Source organism: Perca fluviatilis, chromosome 10 (assembly GCF_010015445.1).
Source record: "Perca fluviatilis chromosome 10, GENO_Pfluv_1.0, whole genome shotgun sequence".
Taxonomy (NCBI): Eukaryota; Metazoa; Chordata; class Actinopteri; order Perciformes; family Percidae; genus Perca; species Perca fluviatilis.
This window is the reverse complement of record NC_053121.1, coordinates 9,627,042-9,635,345: the sequence shown is the minus strand read 5'-3', so window position 1 is coordinate 9,635,345 and position 8,304 is coordinate 9,627,042. Positions and strand designations below refer to the sequence as shown.

The window sequence follows — 8,304 nt, the reverse complement described above, 5'->3', positions numbered from 1 at the left end:
GAAGAGGAGGACGTGCTACATGCATGGATTATCCCCCGCCGCAAGGAACCGGCGAGCAACCGTAGTGTAGCAGATTAGTAAAAAAATCGTTCACAAGCATGAAATTTGGCACAGATACTCACTAAGGGCCACTATTTTGGCCACTCTAAAATTCAAAATTGCTATTCAATGCTTATTATATCAATTATTCAAACAGTGATCCAAGCATAACATTTGAAAAAAAAATACTCTCTAAAGGACATAATGGAAAAATATAGCCTGGTTAACACCAGACCCTTCTCAGCTGTAACTGAGAGTGGGTCTGGGAAAGGTTCATTGACAGTTCATTTCCAGAGGGGCGTCACCAACGGATGCCACTCAAATGCCTCTGGGCTCATTGGATCAACCAATCAGACCAACGATCCGGGTGACGCTTTTCACATCCAATATCCAACAAAAAAAATGTGATTCTGGTTCTTGGTGTGGTCCCTCCACGCCCTACTGTCTCCTTGCAGGTGTTGCATATTGCTAACTTGTTATCTTCTGTACACACGCTGAAGAATTTCCAAACAGCTAATATGTTGCAGGTTAATTCACGAGGCTCCTTACATGTGCAAGAATAGCGCGGACACGCGGCTCCCCCCCCCGCGAATGGCAAGTGCCCACACATGGCGGAGAAGTTGAGAGAAAGGAAAAAGAGACTGTGTCTCTGTCCGTGTGTGCGTGCGTCCTTGAGAACTGTAACTCGTATAACTTCTGTTGTCAGTTAATTATAGCATTGACCGGTATAAAATCGGCATATGTCAGACTGACCTACCGAGCCCTGGGCATGGTGAAGCACGGCTTCAGTAGCCGTCATGTTAAATGTAAACAAAAAGCTGCTCGCCGTCGCTGCGCTATCCTCGTCGCGTAAAGCTCAACGGTTGTGATTGGTGTTAAGCCCGCCTCAGCGTTTGTGATTGGTGCCTCAATTTTGAGGACATTGGAAATGGGTTTGAATGGGCTCTTCGCCAGACTGACCTGCAGAGCAAATCTCAAATTTGCCGGAAGGTTGTCAGGGTTTACCCAGGCTAGGAAAATATGCTTGTCCCTCAAAAATTCAAGATGGCCACCATTTTTAAAGATGGCCACCATTCCTGTCGAATATTAATTATTTAAATTGTTCAAATGGTGATGAAGCATAAAATTAGGGAGAGATACTCTTCAAGGGACACTCTTTGGGAAAAAGGTATGTGCCACTCAAAAATTCAACATGGCGACCATTTTCAAGATGGCCACCATTTATGTCAAATAGTCATAATCTCTGCTTTGTCTGCCTCCTCTGCTTTGACCTGTCCGGCTTAGTTCAACTTGCCAGGGATATAAAATCCCCGCCGGCATAGCTCTCAGGTTCATTGGAGTACACAAGCCTCTCCACCACAGCAAGGTGCAGTCCACAGAGAGGAAGTGGCCAGTAAAAATTCAGGAAGGAAACCATTTTTCAAGATGGCTGCCATTCCTGTCCTATGTTCATTGCCACTGTTTCCAAATAGTGATACAGAAAATATGCCACAAATACTCTGTTATGGCCACTTTTTGGAAAAATTGGATGGCCAATAAAAAAGTTCTATTGACATTTGTACCTATCTAACTACATCTGTTACTAGCTAATTGATGAGGGGCTGTTAGACAGGATTTAGTACACTAAACTTAGCTATACTATTACTACTAGTCAAGAACTGCATTGAACCCGAGTGGACAATGTTCAAAGTTTCCATTGCTGAAGCTGTGGCGAGGAGCTGTGGTCTTAGGGTCTTAGGTGCCTCAAGGGGCGGTAACCCATGAACACCGTGGTGGACACCGGTGGTCAGGGAAGCCGTCCGACTGAAGAAGGAGTCTTTCCGGGATATGTTATCCCAGAGGACTCCGGAGGCAGTTGCAGGGTACCGAAGGGCCCGAAGGGCTGCAGCCTCTGCCGTGAGAGAGGCAAAGCAGCGGGTATGGGAGAAGTTTGGAGAAGACATGGAGAAGGACTTTCGGTCGGCACCAAGGTGCTTCTGGAAAACTGTTCGCCACCTCAGGAGAGGGAAGCGGGGAACCATCCAAGCTGTGTACAGTAAGGATGGGACACTGTTGACCTCAACTGAGGAGGTAATCTGGAAAAGGCGTATGACCAGGTCCCCCGGGAGATACTACGGGAGGTGCTGCGGGAGTATGGGGTGAGGGGGTCTCTTCTCAGGGCCATCCAATCTCTGTATGACCAAAGTGAGAGCTGTGTCCGGGTTCTCTGCAGTAAGTCGGACTCATTTCAGGTGAGGGTTGGCCTCCGCCAGGGCTGCGCTTTGTCACCAATCCTGTTTGTAATATTTATGGAAAGGATATCAAGGCGTAGTCGGGGTGGGGAGGGGTTGCAGTTCGGTGGGCTGGGGATCTCATCGCTGCTCTTTGCAGATGATGTGGTCCTGATGGCATCATCGGCCTGTGACCTTCAGCACTCACTGGATCGGTTCGCAGCCGAGTGCGAAGCGGCTGGGATGAGGATCAGCACCTCTAAATCTGAGGCCATGGTTCTCAGCAGGAAACTGATGGAATGCCTCCTCCAGGTGGGGAATGAGTCCTTACCCAGTGTGCTTTGAATTTCTGAAGGAACTGACTACTGGACTGCTTGATATTAAGCTAAGTACTTACTTTATTTGGGTTTTTGCTGCTTTTTCTACTTTCTACTTCTGCTATGTGTTTTCTGCTGGACTGTTTGTGTTAGGCCAAATTTAGTGATTCTTGTTAAAGTGAAATTAGTTAGTGTGAAGTGTGACTTTTGGGAGTGGAGGTTACCGGCTCTCAGGTGCTTTGACTGATTAGCCAGGGTGTGGTCTCCCCACCTGTAGCAAACACCGATCTCCTCCTTGTATTGTACATTAGCATTTGCATGAAGCGGCAGCTTCATCGGACGAAGACTCGGAGGACAAAGACAAAGGAGTCTACACAGGAATCGTCGCGGGAGGCTAAGCGGGAAGTTAAGTGGCCTCTATCTCATATCTCACTGACATTGCTCTGTGTCTTCATTTGGAAATGTGCTGCTTTTCCATTCCTGTCCGTGTTTCCTCTCGGCGATACTACAAACCACGCACTAGCTCGCAACATTTCCGCAACCCCACCTCTCTTACCTATCCCACCCGTTCCACACACACCCAACACCTTGTTGCAGGTGGCCTGTGGAACTGCCAGTCCGCCACTCGCAAGACTGAGTTCATCTCTGGCTTTGCCAGCCTGAAATCCCTTGACTTCCTTGCTCTCACTGAGATCTTGATTACACCAACCAACACATCCACCCCTGCTGCTCTCTCTTCTGCCTACTCTTTCACCCACACACCCAGAGAGGCGGGGGGACAGGCCTACTCATTAACCCCAAGTGGAGATTTTCTCTCTACCCACCGCCACAGTTTACTCCACTCTCTTTTGAACTTCATGCTGTCAGCATAACTGATCCGGTACAACTAGTCATCACTGTTATCTATCGCCCACCAGGTCCTCTGGGGGAGTTTTTGGAGGAGCTGGATGTCCTTCTTTCAAACATCCCTGAAACTGGCCCTCCGCTGGTACTTCTGGGTGACTTCAACATCCATACAGAGAAGTCAGCTTCCTTTCTTCACCTTCTCTCTTCTTTTGCCCTCTCGCTGTCTCCTTCACCACCCATTCACAAAGCTGGCAACCACTTAGATCTCATATTCACCAGAAACTGCTCTATATCCAACCTCACTGTTACCCCACTCCATACCTCAGACCATTCCTTCATCTCTTACTCTCTACTACTCTCCCAAGCTCACAACCATATCTCAAGAGACAACGTACCTGTCCGCCGTAATATTCGTTCACTCTCTCCTTCTTCTCTGGCAGCATGTACTCTATCTACCCTCCCTCCATCTGACTCTTTCTTACTCATGCCTCCTAACGCTGCCACAGACACTCTACTCTATACTCTATCCTCCTCTCTCAAATCTCTCTGCCCTCTTACTTCACGACAGGCTCGCAAGTCCTCCCCAAGCGCCCGTGTTATCTGATGAAGGAAGTAAAAAAAAAAAAAAAAAAAAAAGAAAAAAAAAAAAATAAAAACACACACATATAATATTTTTCTTTTTTTTTTTTTTTTTTTTTTTTTTTTTTTTTTCCCCCACAAACACAATTAAAATAATAAAAAAAAAAATTTTTTTTAAAAACCCCAAAAAAATTTTTTTTTTTTTTTAACTTTTTTTTTTTTTTCTTTTTCTTTTTTTTCTTCCCCCCCCCCCCTTTTTTTCCCATTTTAAAAAGATAGATGACATACGCTCTTCATTCTCCACCACACCTCCTAAAATCACCTTACCATCCATCACATCCAGTACTCTTTCCTCTTTCACCCCTCTATCTCCAAATCAAATTCTTACTTTGATTACCTCTGCCCGCCCAACCACCTGCCCCCTGGATCCTATCCCTTCTCACCTCCTCCAGTCCATTGCTCCTGACCTTCTTCCTTTCCTCACTCATCTCATTAACATCTCCTTGTCAACTGTCGGTTTCCCGGTGCCCTTAAAGAGGCAAGAGTGACCCCACTACTCAAAAAACCAACACTCGACTCCTCGGATGTAAATAACTATAGACCCGTCTCCCTCCTTCCATTTCTATCTAAAACTCTTGAGCGTGCCATTCATAATCAACTCTCTACCTATATACACCAGAACAACCTTCTTGATCCTCACCAGTCTGGCTTCAAGGCTGGTCACTCAACAGAAACTGCCCTCCTTGCTGTCACTGAGCAGCTTCACATCGCTAGAACAACCTCTCTCTCCTCCATCATCATCTTTCTGGACCTTTCTGCTGCCTTTGACACAGTGAACCACCAGATCCTCATTTCGACACTCCAGAATCTGGGTGTCACAGGCTCTGCACTCTCTTTGCTGACATTTTACCTGGCAGACCGAACCTACCGGGTAACATGGAGAAGATCTAGCTCAGAACCTTGCCCACTCAAAACTGGGGTTCCTCAGGGATCAGTCCTGGGTCCCCTCCTCTTTTCTCTGTACACCAACTCTCTCTAATTCTCTCCTTTCCTGAGTCTGAAACTCAAGTAGCAGCACGTATCTCGGTCTGTCTGACTGACATCTCCTCGTGGATGTCCGCACACCATCTGAAACTCAACCTTGACAAGACTGAGCTCCTTTTCCTTCCAGGGAAGGGCTCTCCTACCCAAGACCTGACTATAACAATTGACAACGCTGTGGTAGTCCCCACCCAGACTGCTAAAAACCTGGGTGTGACACTTGACGACCAACTCTCCTTCACTGCTAACATTGCTGCAACCACCCGATCGTGTAGATACATGATGCATAACATCAGAAGGATACGTCCCCTTCTAACGCAGAAGGCGGCTCAGGTTCTGGTTCAGGCTCTAGTCATCTCACGTCTAGACTACTGCAACTCCCTCCTGATTGGCCTGCCTGCATGTGCCACCCGACCCCTGCAGCTCATTCAGAACGCAGCAGCTCAACTTGTCTTCAACCTCCCCAAGTCTCTTCACTGGCTACCAATTGCTGCCCGCATCTGCTTCAAGACACTAGTACTTACATACAGGGCCACGAACGGATCAGCCCCAGCTTACATCCAGGACATGGTCAAACCATATACCCCAACCCGCCCACTTCGCTCTGCATCAGCTAAACTGCTTGCTGCCCCCTCACAGCGAGGGAGAACTAATCACTCAACGAAATCCAGACTGTTCACTGTCCTGGCTCCCAAATGGTGGAACGAGCTCCCCATCGACATCAGGATGGCTGAAAGCCTACACATCTTCCGCCGAAGGCTAAAAACACATCTCTTCCAACTACACCTTGGATAAAAAAAAAAAAACTACACTTTCATACGTCTCTTTGTAGCTTTGCTTATTTAAAGCTAATGTACTTGCACTTACTACTTGTTGTCTCGAGTTTGAACCTTCACAGTTGAAAGCACTTAATTGTAAGTCGCTTTGGATAAAAGCATCAGCTAAATGACATGTAATGTAATGTAATGTAATGTACCCCAAGTGAAGGAGTTCAAGTACCTTGGGGTTTTGTTCGCGAGTGAAGGGACAATGGAGCGGGAGATTGGTCGGAGAATTGGTGCAGCGGGTGCGGTATTACATTCAATCTATTGCACCGTTGTGACGAAAAGCTCTCGATCTACCGGTCAGTTTTCGTTCCTACCCTCACCTATGGTCATGAAGGCTGGGTCATGACCAAAAGAACGAGATCCAGGGTACAAGCGGCCGAAATGGGTTTCCTCAGGAGGGTGGCTGGCATCTCCCTTAGAGATAGGGTGAGAAGCTCAGTCATCCGTGAGGAGCTCGGAGTAGAGCCGCTGCTCCTTTGCGTCGAAAGGAGCCAGTTGAGGTGGTTCGGGCATCTGGTAAGGATGCCCCCTGGGCGCCTCCCTAGGGAGGTTTTCCAGGCACGCCCAGCTGGGAGGAGGCCTCGGGGAAGACCCAGGACTAGGTGGAGGGATTATATCTCCAACCTGGCCTGGGAACGCCTCGGGATCCCCCAGTCAGAGCTGGTTAATGTGGCTCGGGAAAGGGAAGTTTGGGGTCCCCTGCCGGATAAGGGGACGAAGATGGATGGATGGAAGAACTACAGTGTAAGTAAAACTATATCAGCTGACACTGAACCCCATGCTGAGTTCCACAGTAGTGAAGTCACCAGTGTGCCCTGGTTGTGTAATGACGTTCACTCCATTAAACAAAACCTTCCTTAACACATTAAATTGAGCTTTGACAGAAATGGTGGCCATCTTGAAAATGGTGGCCATCTTGAATTTTTGAGTGGCACACACCTTTTTCCATGAGAATGTTCCTTGAAGAATATTTGTACCAAATTTGATGATAGTATCACCATTTGAAAAATTGATGTAAGGATTCAAGAGAAATGGCGGCCATCTTGGATTTTTGAGGGACAAGCACCGTTTTACAAAAAAACATTCTTAAGAGTATTTTCAGAAAATGTTATCACTGTTTGAATGACATCACTGTTTGAATGATTGACATAATGAGCATTTGACAGAAATAGCGGCCATCTTGAAAAAATGGCCGCCATGTTGAACGCCTTTTTCCCAAAAAGTGGCCCTTAAAGAGTATCTGTGCCAAATTTCATGCTTGTATACCATTTTGAACGATTCTCTTGAAATATGCCATTAATCTGCTGCACTACCGTGGACGCTGTGTGCTGGAGGGACATCTAAAAGACTGTATCCATCCATCCATCTTCGTCCGCTTATCCGGTGTCGGGTCGCGGGGGGAGCAGCTCCAGCAGGGGACCCCAAACTTCCCTTTCCCGAGCAACATTAACCAGCTCCGACTGGGGGATCCCGAGGCGTTCCCTGGCCAGGTTGGAGATATAATCCCTCCACCTAGTCCTGGGTCTTCCCCGAGGCCTCCTCCCAGCTGGACGTGCCTGGAACACCTCCCTAGGGAGGCGCCCAGGGGGCATCCTTACCAGATGCCCGAACCACCTCAACTGGCTCCTTTCGACGCAAAGGAGCAGCGGCTCTACTCCGAGCTCCTCACGGATGACTGAGCTTCTCACCCTATCTCTAAGGGAGACGCCAGCCACCCTCCTGAGGAAACCCATTTCGGCCGCTTGTACCCTGGATCTCGTTCTTTCGGTGGAAAAACAAGGTAGAAATGGAGTGACCCTGCCCGGAGGAAGCCCGGGGCCCCCGTCTGGAGCCAGGCCCAGACGGCGGGCTCGTCGGCGAGCGCCTGGTGGCCGGGTTTGCCACAGAGCCCGGCCGGGCACAGCCCGAACAAGCTACGTGGCTCCCATCTCTCCAGCCCATGGGCCCACCACCTGTGGGAGGAACTGCTGGGGTCGGGTGCGCTGCCACATGGGTGGCAGTGAAGGTCAGGGGCCTCGACGGACCAGACCCGGGCAGCAGACGCTGGCTCTGGGGACGTGGAACGTCACCTCTCTGTGGGGGAAGGAGCCGGAACTGGTGCGGGAGGTGGAGCGCTACCGATTAGATCTGGTGGGGCTTACCTCTACGCACAGTCTTGGTTCTGGAACCGTACTCCTGGATAGGGGTTGGACTCTTTTCTTCTCCGGAGTTGCTCAGGGTGTGCGGCGCCGGGCGGGTGTGGGGATACTAACAAGCCCCTAGCTGAGCGCCGCTACGTTGGAGTTTACCCCGGTGGACGAGAGGGTCGCCTCACTACGCCTGCGGGTTGTGGGGGGGAAAACTCTGACTGTTTGTGCATATGCACCAAACAGGAGTTCGGAGTATTCGGCCTTCTTGGAGACCTTGAGTGGAGTCCTGCATGGGGCGCCAGTGGGGGACTCCATT

The 8,304-nt window shown here is 49.0% G+C and overlaps 1 pseudogene; it reads left to right on the top strand.

Annotated features, from left to right (window-relative positions):
* The first annotated feature begins 3,006 nt into the window (after positions 1 to 3,006).
* On the top strand, positions 3,007 to 5,827 carry LOC120567411 (annotated as a pseudogene).
* Positions 5,828 to 8,304: the final 2,477 nt, after the last annotated feature.